The sequence below is a fragment of the Heptranchias perlo genome, unplaced genomic scaffold, assembly GCF_035084215.1.
Source record: "Heptranchias perlo isolate sHepPer1 unplaced genomic scaffold, sHepPer1.hap1 HAP1_SCAFFOLD_47, whole genome shotgun sequence".
Lineage (NCBI taxonomy): Eukaryota > Metazoa > Chordata > Chondrichthyes > Hexanchiformes > Hexanchidae > Heptranchias > Heptranchias perlo.
Genome location: NW_027139484.1, coordinates 10,263,370 through 10,277,898, shown reverse-complemented (window position 1 = coordinate 10,277,898; position 14,529 = coordinate 10,263,370).

The following is a 14,529-nucleotide window of genomic DNA, read 5'->3' as shown; positions in this document are numbered from 1 at the left end:
CAGAGTAACTGTTCCAGGGGGACATGCCGACTCAACTGCGTCTTGGCCGCCTGTCTGGACAGTCCTTTATTCGTCTCCAATTCCGTTTCCCAAAGCGTATCTGCAGATTCACAAAGCTGTTTGTCATTTCGGTTCCTTTCGATTTGTCCAGCTCCCGACTGGCAATAATTTTCAAACCTGGTTGCAAACCTCCGCCTTGCATCGTGTCCAGGGATGGGTTATGTGGAGAGACTGGAGAAGCTGGGATTGTTCTCCTCGGAGCAAAAAAAGGTTAAGGGTAGATTTAATAGAGGTGTTCAAATTATTTTGATAGAATGGATGGGGAGAAGCTCTTTCCATTGGCAGGAGGGTCGATAACCAGAGGACACAACTTGTATTTACATAGCGCCTTTAACGTAGTAAAACGTCACAAGGTGCTTCACAGGAACGTTATTAAACAAAACTTGACACGAAGCCACATAAGGAGATATTGGGACAGGTAACCAAAAGCTTGGTCGAAGAGTTAGGTTTTAAGGTATGTGTTAAAGGAGAGAGAGGCGGAGAGGTTGAGGGAGGGAATTCCAGAGCTTCGGGTCGAGGCAGCTGAAGGCAAAGCCTCCAATGGTGGAGCAATTAAAATCGGGGATGCGCAAGAGGCCAGAATTGGAAGAGCACAGAGATTTGTTTTATTCGTTCATGGGATGTGGGCGTCGCTGGCGAGGCCAGCATTTTTTGCCCATCCCTAATTGCCCTTGAGAAGGTGGTGGTGAGCCGCCTTCTTGAACCGCTGCAGTCCGTGTGGTGAAAGTTCTCCCACAGTGCTGCTCGGTAGGGAGTTGCAGGATTTTGACCCAGCGACGATGAAAGAACGGTCGATATATGTTTGATGCAGTGTTCCCTAGTGATTGGGGATAGTTCATTGCACAAAAATAATGCATGTCTGTGAGACACTTAATGTTTTTTGTAAATCACCATTAATACGTTCTGTTGCACACCGAAGGAAATGCTAACTTGTTTACCAAGTGACAATTAAAACGTTAATAAACCTTTGTGCTTTGCATGTCATGAACTTTTATCCCTTCCCATTTTACATACTGTATTTTAGGAGTCTGCTTAAAAATGTTTAGTGCTTATTACACCAAGAATCTGGTGCAGCCGTTGTTAAATTTAAAAAGGTTTGTAGCCCCTTTCACACTTGAAGAAACTCGACCCTGGAGGTTTATGGGGAGCAAGTCCCAACAAAATGCTTCCCTCCGAGATCAAATTGGGGACTTTCTGCGTGTAACTGGTGAACATGATAACCGCTACACTACGGAAACGACAAACTTTTCGGTCTCAGGTCTGAAGGAAGTGTCTCGGGAAAACATGAACCGTTGACTCTCTTTACACTGACTCTTTTCACGAATATTTCATCGATCGAAACGATACAAGTCACAGGGAAAAATGTCAAAGTCATTAAACTCCCGAATTAGCCCCAAAATCTATCAATCTCAGTTTTGAAATTTTCAATTGACCCCCAGCCTCAACAGCTTTTTGGGGGAGAGAGTTCCAGATTTCCACTCCCCTTTGTGTGATGAAATTCTTCCTGACATCACTCCTGAACAGCCCAGCTCGAATTTTAAGGTTACGCCCCATTGTTCTGGACTCTCCCCACCAGAGGAAATAGTCTCTGTCTGCCCTGTCAAATGTTTAATCATCTTAAACACCTCAATTAGATCACCCCTTAATATTCTAAACTCAAGGGAATGCAAGTGTCGTCCATGCAACCTGTCCTCATAATTGCTTATCAAGGATAGCCACCAAAAAGCGTTTCACGATGGCTGGCTCTAAAGTGGATTGGTCGTTAGTAGTGGGCTCGTTGGTCTAGGGGTATGATTCTTGCTTCGGGTTTGTTACTATGAATATGTGAGAGGTTCCGAGTTCAAATCCCAGATAAGCCCTTATTTTACTTTGGATCTTGAACTTCCAATGACAGAAAAGTACCCAAATCACCCCACATGAGTGAAACAATTCCTATGTTTCATACTCGCACCGAACACAACTGCCCAACTTGGTTCTGATGAAAGGTCATTGACCTGAAACATTAACTCTGTTACTCTCTCCACAGATGCTGCCTGACCTGCTGAGGGTTTCCAGAATTTTCGATGTCATCAGAGTATCACTTCCCTCATCACCTAACTACACTCATCCACTAGATGTCGCCTTGTGGTGCAAACAGGCTCCTTCGGCACAGTCAGGTGTTCTGCTTTAGGCATTAATTATAACTATAAATTTTGAACTTGTTCGTTAAAACATATGGCCTTGCCCATTGACCAGAAAGCAGAATGGTGTTTATCTCTCACCAGTACAGCCCTTTCCCGCTCCGTCAGCTTGGAATGATACGTAGCAATTATACAGATGTCACACCTCTCCTGCTTCCCTGTGAAGCTGGTAAGACGAATAGCACACAATGCTGCCTGACACACATTCACACCAGCTCTGAATGATTTAAAGGCCTTGTTATGATGGTCAGAGAATTGTTTATATCGAAAGAATAATTAAACTTACGAGTATAATGATATCAGCTAAAATCAAAGAATTTCTGGACTTCAGAATCTACTAGTCTCTATATTAATCATATGCATGCATATCAAATGAAGCAAATCTGTCTTATGATTGTAGTTTAATTCTCCCAACAGAGATTTATACTTCCTTACTTAAGAGTCAAAAGCAAAAGGTTAATATTACTTCATTATAAAGACTAACTCTTTCCTCACAATACAGATACCCCAACTAATATAACACCTCAAATTGATAGAGCTTCTCAAATTAAACAGTACCTCAAACTAATACAGTACCTCAAACGGATAGAGAATCTGAAACTAATATAATACCTCAAGCTAATACATCGTCTCAAACTAATAAAGTACCTCAAACTAATACACTACCTCCAACAAATACAACACCTTAAACTAATACAGTACCTCAAACCGATACAGAACCTGAAACTAATATAATGCCTCAAACTCATACAGCATCTCAATCTAATACAGCATCTCAAACTAATAAAGTACCTCAAACTAATACAGTACCTCAAACGAATACAACACCTTAATCTAATACAGCACCTCAAACTGATACAGATTCTGAAACTAATATAATACCACAAACTACTACAACACCTCAAACTAATACAGCACCTCAAACTAATAGAGCACCTCAAACTAATACAACACCTCAAACTAAAGAACTCCTCAAACTGATACAGCACCTCAGGCTAATACAGTACCTCAAACTAATATATTACCTCAAATTAGTACAGCATCTCAAACTAATACAGCACCTCAAACTAACGCAGCACCTCAAACTAATACTGTACCTCGAATTAATACAGTACTTCAAACAAATACAGTACCTCAAACTGATACCGTATCTCGAATTAATACAGCACCTCAAACTAATACAGCACCTCAAACTAATACAGCACCTTAAACTAATACTGTACTTCGAATTAATACAGGAACTCAAACAAATACCGCACCTCAAACTAATAGTGTTCCTCAAATAATACAGCACTTCAAACTAATAGTGTTCCTCAAACAAATACCGCACCTCAAACTAATAGTGTTCCTCAAACTAATACAGTACCCCAAACTAATACTGGACCTAAACAAATACAGCACTTCAAACTATTAGTGGTCCTCAAACAAATACCGCACCTCAAACTAATAGTGTTCCTCAAACAATACAGCACTTCAAACTAATAGTGTTCCTCAAACAAATACCGCACCTCAAACTAATAGTGTTCCTCAAACAAATACAGTACCCCAAACTAATACTGGACCTAAATAAATACAGCACTTCAAACTATTAGTGGTCCTCAAACAAATACAGCACGTCAAACTAATACTGGACCTAAACAAATACAGCACCTCAAACTAATAGTGTTCCTCAAACAAATACAGCACCTCAAAGTAACAGTGTTCCTTAAACAATTACAGCACCTCAAACGAATAGTGTTCCTCAAACAATTACAGCACCTCAAACCAAGAGTGTTCCTCAAACAATTACAGCACCTCAAACCAAGAGTGTTCCTCAAAAGAATCCAGCACCTCAAACTAACACAGTACTACACACAAAGGGTGGTAGAAGTTTGGAACTCTCTTCTGCAAACGGAAAATTGATACTAGATCAATTGCTAAATTTAAATCTGAGATAGATAGCTTTTTGGCCACCAAAGGTATGAAGGGATATGGGCTAACGGCAGGTATATGGAGTTAGATCACAGATCAGCCATGATCTTATCAAATGGTGGAGCAGGCACGAGGGGTTGATTGGCCTACTCCTCTTCCTATGTTCCGATGTACCCCAAAACTAATCATTAACTCAAATGTCAAAGTCCGAACAGGTCAAGCAGGTTGACTTTGATAGGCGGCGGATCTGTTAAGAGGATATTAAGGTGAAGGAGAAAGTCCCGTTCAGGAACTGCAGTTATATTCAATTAATTTCGAGTCTTTTCTCAACATTAGAACAGAGAAACACGTGATATGTAATATCACTGCAGGGCCTTCCATGGTCGGCCTAATTCAGTACAACATCCCCAGTACATTCAGTCTGAAGCTCATCACGAGATGCCTTTCAAGTAACCTTTGCTGATTTGTTGCCGTTCAGTTTGGGTGTAAATAGAGTTGTTTCTTTACCAGCATAGCTTTATTGGGGCGAGGGGTATTTGAGTTTGTACCGGGCAATTTGTAGCTGCCCAGTGTTAATCGATCTTCAATTGACTCAATACATTTCAATTAAACTATCACAAAAAGACGGACTATTCCTGCACCCACTCCCCGCCCCCAATGTTCCAACTTACTCCACTTCTCCATCGCTCCTTCTGCCAATCTCTAACTCTGTCTCGAATTATAAATCTGTCTATCGTGCTCTCTTTCTACTAATTTTATGTTTCTTTATCTCTTTCAACTATATCCATTGGTATTTTCACCTTATTAAAAATCAATATAAATCTACTTCGACTGATTCGTATGTATTGTTGTCTCTCCACTGCTTTAAATGTATCTATCTATCTATCTATCTATCTATCTCGCCATCTATCTATCCATCTATCTCTCTATCCATATTTCTCTCTATCCATCTATCTACCTATATATCTCTCTATCCATCTATCTCTCCATCCATCTATTTAACTATCTATCTATCTGTCTCTCTATCTATATATCTCTCTATCCATCTATCACACACACCGCTCTTCACACTCCCACTGGGGAAGGAAGGGCCGCTGTCACTTCACACTGAGGAGCCGCTCTTCACACTCCCACTGGGGAAGGAAGGGCCGCTGTCACTTCACACTGAGGAGCCGCTCTTCACACTCTCACTGGGGAAGGAAGGGCCGCTGTCACTTCACACTGAGGAGCCGCTCTTCACACTCTCACTGGGGAAGGAAGGGCCGCTGTCACTTCACACTGAGGAGCCGCTCTTCACAGTCCCACTGGGGAAGGAAGGGCCGCTGTCACTTCACACTGAGGAGCCGCTCTTCACACTCCCACTGGGGAAGGAAGGGCCGCTGTCACTTCACACTGAGGAGCCGCTCTTCACACTCTCACTGGGGAAGGAAGGGCCGCTGTCACTTCACAATGAGGAGCCGCTCTTCACACTCCCATTGGGGAAGGAAGGGCCGCTGTCACTTCACACTGAGGAGCCGCTCTTCACACTCTCACTGGGGAAGGAAGGGCCGCTGTCACTTCACACTGGGGAGCCGCTCTTCACACTCTCACTGGGGAAGGAAGGGCCGCTGTCACTTCACACTGAGGAGCCGCTCTTCACACTCCCACTGGGGAAGGAAGGGCCGCTGTCACTTCACACTGAGGAGCCGCTCTTCACACTCTCACTGGGGAAGGAAGGGCCGCTGTCACTTCACACTGAGGAGCCACTCTTCAAGTTCCCACTGGGGAAGGAAGGGCCGCTGTCACTTCACACTGAGGAGCCGCTCTTCACACTCTCACTGGGGAAGGAAGGGCCGCTGTCACTTCACACTGAGGAGCCGCTCTTCACACCCCCACTGGGGAAGGAAGGGCCGCTGTCACTTCACACTGAGAAGCCGCTCTTCACACTCTCACTGGGGAAGGAAGGGCCGCTGTCACTTCACACTGAGGAGCCGCTCTTCACACTCCCACTGGGGAAGGAAGGGCCGCTGTCACTTCATACTGAGGAGCCGCTCTTCACACCCCCACTGGGGAAGGAAGGGCCGCTGTCACTTCACACTGAGGAGCCGCTCTTCACACTCCCACTGGGGAAGGAAGGGCCGCAGTCACTTCACACTGAGGAGCCGCTCTTCACACTCCCACTGGGGAAGGAAGGGCCGCTGTCACTTCACACTGAGGAGCCGCTCTTCACACTCCCACTGGGGAAGGAAGGGCCGCTGTCACTTCACACTGAGGAGCCGCTCTTCACACTCCCACTGGGGAAGGAAGGGCCGCTGTCACTTCACACTGAGGAGCCGCTCTTCACACTCCCACTGGGGAAGGAAGGGCCGCTGTCATTTCACACTGAGGAGCCGCTCTTCACACTCTCACTGGGGAAGGAAGGGCCGCTGTCACTTCACACTGAGGAGCCGCTCTTCACACTCCCACTGGGGAAGGAAGGGCCGCTGTCACTTCACACTGAGGAGCCGCTCTTCACACCCCCACTGGGGAAGGAAGGGCCGCTGTCACTTCACACTGAGGAGCCGCACTTCACACTCCCACTGGGGAAGGAAGGGCCGCTGTCACTTCACACTTAGGAGCCGCTCTTCACACTCTCACTGGGGAAGGAAGGGCCGCTGTCACCTCACACTGAGGAGCCGCTCTTCACACTCCCACTGGGGAAGGAAGGGCCGCTGTCACTTCACACTGAGGAGCCGCTCTTCACACTCCCACTGGGGAAGGAAGGGCCGCTGTCACTTCACACTGAGGAGCCGCTCTTCACACTCCCACTGGGGAAGGAAGGGCCGCTGTCACTTCACACTGAGGAGCCGCTCTTCACACTCTCACTGGGGAAGGAAGGGCCGCTGTCACTTCACACTGAGGAGCCGCTCTTCACACTCTCACTGGGGAAGGAAGGGCCGCTGTCACTTCACACTGAGGAGCCGCTCTTCACACCCCCACTGTGGAAGGAAGGGCCGCTGTCACTTCACACTGAGGAGCCGCTCTTCACACTCTCACTGGGGAAGGAAGGGCCGCTGTCACTTCACACTGAGGAGCCGCTCTTCACACTCTCACTGGGGAAGGAAGGGCCGCTGTCACTTCACACTTAGGAGCCGCTCTTCACACTCTCACTGGGGAAGGAAGGGCCGCTGTCACTTCACACTGAGGAGCCGCTCTTCACACTCCCACTGGGGAAGGAAGGGCCGCTGTCACTTCACACTGAGGAGCCGCTCTTCACACTCCCACTGGGGAAGGAAGGGCCGCTGTCACTTCACACTTAGGAGCCGCTCTTCACACTCTCAATGGGGAAGGAAGGGCCGCTGTCACTTCACACTGAGGAGCCGCTCTTCACACTCCCACTGGGGAAGGAAGGGCCGCTGTCACTTCACACTGAGGAGCCGCTCTTCACACTCTCACTGGGGAAGGAAGGGCCGCTGTCACTTCACACTTAGGAGCCGCTCTTCACACTCTCACTGGGGAAGGAAGGGCCGCTGTCACTTCACACTGAGGAGCCGCTCTTCACACTCCCACTGGGGAAGGAAGGGCCGCTGTCACTTCACACTGAGGAGCCGCTCTTCACACTCCCACTGGGGAAGGAAGGGCCGCTGTCACTTCACACTGAGGAGCCGCTCTTCACACTCCCACTGGGGAAGGAAGGGCCGCTGTCACTTCACACTGAGGAGCCGCTCTTCACACTCTCACTGGGGAAGGAAGGGCCGCTGTCACCTCACACTGAGGAGCCGCTCTTCACACTCTCACTGGGGAAGGAAGGGCCGCTGTCACTTCACACTGAGGAGCCGCTCTTCACACTCTCACTGGGGAAGGAAGGGCCGCTGTCACTTCACACTGAGGAGCCGCTCTTCACACTCCCACTGGGGAAGGAAGGGCCGCTGTCACTTCACACTGAGGAGCCGCTCTTCACACTCCCACTGGGGAAGGAAGGGCCGCTGTCACTTCACACTGAGGAGCCGCTCATCACACTCTCACTGGGGAAGGAAGGGCCGCTGTCACTTCACACTGAGGAGCCGCTCTTCACACTCCCACTGGGGAAGGACGGGCCGCTGTCACTTCACACTGAGGAGCCGCTCTTCACACTCCCACTGGGGAAGGAAGGGCCGCTGTCACTTCACACTGAGGAGCCGCTCTTCACACTCTCACTGGGGAAGGAAGGGCCGCTGTCACCTCACACTGAGGAGCCGCTCTTCACACTCCCACTGGGGAAGGAAGGGCCGCTGTCACTTCACACTGAGGAGCCGCTCTTCACACTCCCACTGGGGAATGAAGGGCCGCTGTCACTTCACACTGAGGAGCCGCTCTTCACACTCCCACTGGGGAAGGAAGGGCCGCTGTCACTTCACACTGAGGAGCCGCTCTTCACACTCTCACTGGGGAAGGAAGGGCCGCTGTCACTCCACACTGAGGAGCCGCTCTTCACACTCTCACTGGGGAAGGAAGGGCCGCTGTCACTTCACACTGAGGAGCCGCTCTTCACACTCCCACTGGGGAAGGAAGGGCCGCTGTCACTTCACACTGAGGAGCCGCTCTTCACACTCCCACTGGGGAAGGAAGGGCCGCTGTCACTTCACACTGAGGAGCCGCTCTTCACACTCTCACTGGGGAAGGAAGGGCCGCTGTCACTTCACACTGAGGAGCCGCTCTTCACACTCCCACTGGGGAAGGAAGGGCCGCTGTCACTTCACACTGAGGAGCCGCTCTTCACACTCCCACTGGGGAAGGAAGGGCCGCTGTCACTTCACACTGAGGAGCCGCTCTTCACACTCCCACTGGGGAAGGAAGGGCCGCTGTCACTTCACACTGAGGAGCCGCTCTTCACACTCCCACTGGGAAAGGAAGGGCCGCTGTCACCTCACACTGAGGAGCCGCTCTTCACACTCCCACTGGGGAAGGAAGGGCCGCTGTCACTTCACACTGAGGAGCCGCTCTTCACACTCCCACTGGGGAAGGAAGGGCCGCTGTCACTTCACACTGAGGAGCCGCTCTTCACACTCCCACTGGGGAAGGGAGGGCCGCTGTCACTTCACACTGAGGAGCCGCTCTTCACACTCCCACTGGGGAAGGAAGGGCCGCTGTCACTTCACACTGAGGAGCCGCTCTTCACACCCCCACTGGGGAAGGAAGGGCCGCTGTCACCTCACACTGAGGAGCCGCTCTTCACACTCTCACTGGGGAAGGAAGGGCCGCTGTCACTTCACACTGAGGAGCCGCTCTTCACACTCCCACTGGGGAAGGAAGGGCCGCTGTCACTTCACACTGAGGAGCCGCTCTTCACACTCTCACTGGGGAAGGAAGGGCCGCTGTCACTTCACACTGAGGAGCCGCTCTTCACACTCCCACTGGGGAAGGAAGGGCCGCTGTCACTTCACACTGAGGAGCCGCTCTTCACACTCCCACTGGGGAAGGAAGGGCCGCTGTCTCTTCACACTGAGGAGCCGCTCTTCACACTCCCACTGTGGAAGGAAGGGCCGCTGTCACTTCACACTGAGGAGCCGCTCTTCACACTCCCACTGGGGAAGGAAGTGCCGCTGTCACTTCACACTGAGGAGCCGCTCTTCACACTCCCACTGGGGATGGAAGGGCCGCTGTCACTTCACACTGAGGAGCCGCTCTTCACACTCCCACTGGGGATGGAAGGGCCGCTGTCACTTCACACTGAGGAGCCGCTCTTCACACTCCCACTGGGGAAGGGAGGGCCGCTGTCACTTCACACTGAGGAGCCGCTCTTCACACTCCCACTGGGGAAGGAAGGGCCGCTGTCACTTCACACTGAGGAGCCGCTCTTCACACCCCCACTGGGGAAGGAAGGGCCGCTGTCACCTCACACTGAGGAGCCGCTCTTCACACTCTCACTGGGGAAGGAAGGGCCGCTGTCACTTCACACTGAGGAGCCGCTCTTCACACTCCCACTGGGGAAGGAAGGGCCGCTGTCACTTCACACTGAGGAGCCGCTCTTCACACTCTCAATGGGGAAGGAAGGGCCGCTGTCACTTCACACTGAGGAGCCGCTCTTCACACTCCCACTGGGGAAGGAAGGGCCGCTGTCACTTCACACTGAGGAGCCGCTCTTCACACTCCCACTGGGGAAGGAAGGGCCGCTGTCACTTCACACTGAGGAGCCGCTCTTCACACTCCCACTGGGGAAGGAAGGGCCGCTGTCTCTTCACACTGAGGAGCCGCTCTTCACACTCCCACTGTGGAAGGAAGGGCCGCTGTCACTTCACACTGAGGAGCCGCTCTTCACACTCCCACTGGGGAAGGAAGTGCCGCTGTCACTTCACACTGAGGAGCCGCTCTTCACACTCCCACTGGGGATGGAAGGGCCGCTGTCACTTCACACTGAGGAGCCGCTCTTCACACTCCCACTGGGGATGGAAGGGCCGCTGTCACTTCACACTGAGGAGCCGCTCTTCACACTCCCACTGGGGAAGGAAGGGCCGCTGTCACTTCACACTGAGGAGCCGCTCTTCACACTCCCACTGGGGAAGGAAGGGCCGCTGTCACTTCACACTGAGGAGCCGCTCTTCACACTCCCACTGGGGAAGGAAGGGCCGCTGTCACCTCACACTGAGGAGCCGCTCTTCACACTCCCACTGGGGAAGGAAGGGCCGCTGTCACTTCACACTGAGGAGCCGCTCTTCACACTCCCACTGGGGAAGGAAGGGCCGCTGTCACTTCACACTGAGGAGCCGCTCTTCACACTCCCACTGGGGAAGGGAGGGCCGCTGTCACTTCACACTGAGGAGCCGCTCTTCACACTCCCACTGGGGAAGGAAGGGCCGCTGTCACTTCACACTGAGGAGCCGCTCTTCACACCCCCACTGGGGAAGGAAGGGCCGCTGTCACCTCACACTGAGGAGCCGCTCTTCACACTCTCACTGGGGAAGGAAGGGCCGCTGTCACTTCACACTGAGGAGCCGCTCTTCACACTCCCACTGGGGAAGGAAGGGCCGCTGTCACTTCACACTGAGGAGCCGCTCTTCACACTCTCACTGGGGAAGGAAGGGCCGCTGTCACTTCACACTGAGGAGCCGCTCTTCACACTCCCACTGGGGAAGGAAGGGCCGCTGTCACTTCACACTGAGGAGCCGCTCTTCACACTCCCACTGGGGAAGGAAGGGCCGCTGTCACTTCACACTGAGGAGCCGCTCTTCACACTCCCACTGGGGAAGGAAGGGCCGCTGTCTCTTCACACTGAGGAGCCGCTCTTCACACTCCCACTGTGGAAGGAAGGGCCGCTGTCACTTCACACTGAGGAGCCGCTCTTCACACTCCCACTGGGGAAGGAAGTGCCGCTGTCACTTCACACTGAGGAGCCGCTCTTCACACTCCCACTGGGGATGGAAGGGCCGCTGTCACTTCACACTGAGGAGCCGCTCTTCACACTCCCACTGGGGATGGAAGGGCCGCTGTCACTTCACACTGAGGAGCCGCTCTTCACACTCCCACTGGGGAAGGAAGGGCCCCTGACGGTCCACATGTTCAACACACATGTGCCCGTCATGGATGTGCTGACATTCCTCAGGAGAAACGTGGGTGGCACGGACTGGAGCATCAACATCGAGGTAATGTTCGTGATCTGGACGAACGAGAGGAGCATCACGGCGACGCTGAGTGTGAATGGCACGGGAAACATCACTCACCTCCCCTCAAGCTTCGTGATTGGGACGAGTCGTGGGTGTGCGGTGTACCTTGGGCAGCCCAGAGTGTGTCGCTCCTGCGGCAAACCCGGGCACGAGGCGGCCTCCTGCAAGGTGGTGATCTGTAGAAACTGCAGCAAGATGGACAACAGGCACTGGACTGACAGGAGGGCAGGCCACGCAGGTGAGGAAAGCCGCAGTCGTGGCTGCACCAATGGAGGTCAGACCCCTTCCCCCACTTCGGCGACTCCCGTGAAAAAGCCAAAGACCAAGAGGAGGAAAAGGAAAAGGGAGGGAGCGTCAAGAAAACCAACCCAGCCCCGACACTCGACCCCGAGACTCTCCCTGAGCCGATGTAAGGTGAACCAGGGGCGGAAGACGGATGGACCACACAGAAAAAGAAAAAAAGGAAGTCCTGTCGGATCAGCGGAACTGACATCAAAGGTTGGACCGGCAGCAAAAGGCGCTTAGAGCCCTCAATGGACAACAGCGGCTGCTCCTCGACTGATGAACAGGAAAAAAGGGGGAAGACCCCGCCTTCATCAAAGGAAGTGGCAAAACGCAACAGTGAGAAGAGACACAGACAGCACGATCCCGGTTCCAGGGATTCGGGAGCAGGTATATCCCGCTCTGGGGCACCGGGAGAAGTGAGACAGACATCACGCTCCCACTCCAGGGATTCGGGAGTCGTAATACACCGCTCTCTGGGGCACTGGGAGAAGTGTCACTGACAGCACGCTCCCGTTTCCAGGGACTCCGGAGCAGTAACACCCAGCTCTGGGGCACAGGAGAAGTGCCACAGACAGCACGCTCCAGCTTCAGGGACTCGGGAGCAGTAACACCCCGCTCTGGGACACCCGGAGCAGGGACGCATCCAACGCACCCCAAATCCTGGAAACTAGGAGCAGCACGACAGTCACGGAGAATGAACAAACAGCAAAGGCCGAGGAGCTGGACTTGGCCGCAGAAGTGACGGACACACCGCCACAAGAAATCCCGCCGTTGACCCCCGAACGCAGACCCTCTCCCAACGGAGGTCAAGCCTCTGTCGTCAGCCCAAGGACTGTCCAGAAGTTCCAGCACATGACACCAATGGCATATCTGGGCTGAGGATTGGAAAAGGACGGTAACGTAGAACCTGGGCTGATGCAATTGGAAGACGTGAATGGTTGTCCTTTGTATTTTTAAAATGGCTTTCAAAATTGCATCCTTAAACGTGTGTAGTATTAAAGCTACTACACGGTGTGCTGAAACTCTGAACGACCTGTCGAGGGTGAAGAAGGACATGCTGTTCTTGCAGGAGTGTGGGATCCCGCACCTTAGCAACTACCGACAGTGGTCACGCATTTGGACCCACGGGCAGTCGAACTGGTCGGGAATCAACGATAGTCAATCCTCGGGCCTGGGGATTCTGCTGCAAGGACTTCAATTCACCATCACCGAGGTTAAGGAGGTGGTGGAGGGCCGCCTGCGCATAGCAGACATTCTGTACAAGAACATCCCGCTCTGACTGTGGCCAACATAAAAGGGAATCCCAAAGTCTTCTACAGGCATGTAAGCAGTAAACGTGTAATAAGAGGAGGGGTGGGCCTGATTAGGGACCATAAAGGAGATCTACTCTTGGAGGCAGAGGGGATGGCCGAGGTACTAAATGAATACATTACATCTGTCTTTACCAAGGAAGAAAATGCTGCCAGAATCTCAATAAAGGAAGATATAGTTGAAGTACTGGATGGGCTAAAAATTGGTAAAGAAGAGGTAATTGAAAGGCTAGCTGTGCTTAAAGTAGATAAGTAACCCGGTCCAGATGGGATGCATCCCAGGTTGCTGAGGGAAGTAAGAAACGATAATCCGGGACAGAATTAACAGTCACTTGGACGAGGGTGAATTGATTAGGGAAAGTCAGCACGGATTTGTTAAAGGCAAATCGTGTTTAACTAACCTGATAGAGTTTTTTGATGAGGTCACAGAGAGGGTACATGAGGACAGTACAGCTGATGTGGTGTCTCTGGACTTTCAAAAGGCGTTTGATAAAGTACCGCATGGTAGGCTTGTCATCAATATGGCAGCCCATGGAATAAAGAGGGCAGTCGCGATATGGATACAGAATTGGCTAAGGGACACGAAGCAGAAAGTAGTGGTGAATGGTTGTTTTTCGGACTGGAGGGGGTGTACAGTGGTGTTCCACAGGGGTTGGGGCTGGGACCACTGCTTTTCTTGATAGTTATTAATGACTTGGACTTGGGTGTACAGGGCATAATTTCAAAATTTGCAGATGGCACGAAACTTGGAAGGGTAGTGAACAGTGAGGAGGATTGTGATAGACTTCAAGAGGATATGGACATGCTGGTGAAATGGGCGGACACGTAGCAGATGAAATTTAACGCAGAAAATTGCAAAGTGGTACATTTCAGTTGGAAAAACGAGGAGAGGCAATATAAACTAGAGGACACAATTCTAAAAGGCGTACAGGAACAGAGAGATCTGGGGATATGTGGACATACATCGTTGAAGGTGGCAGAACAGTTTGAGAAAGCGGTTAAAAAGCATACCGGATCCTGGGCTTTATCAACAGAGGCATAGAGTACAAAAGTAAGGAAGTCATGATGAACCTTTATTAAACACTGGTTCGGCCACAACTGGAGCATTGTATCAATTTCTGAGCACCGCACTTCAGGAAAGATGTGAAGGCCTTAGAGAGGGTGCAGAAGAGATTTACTAGAATG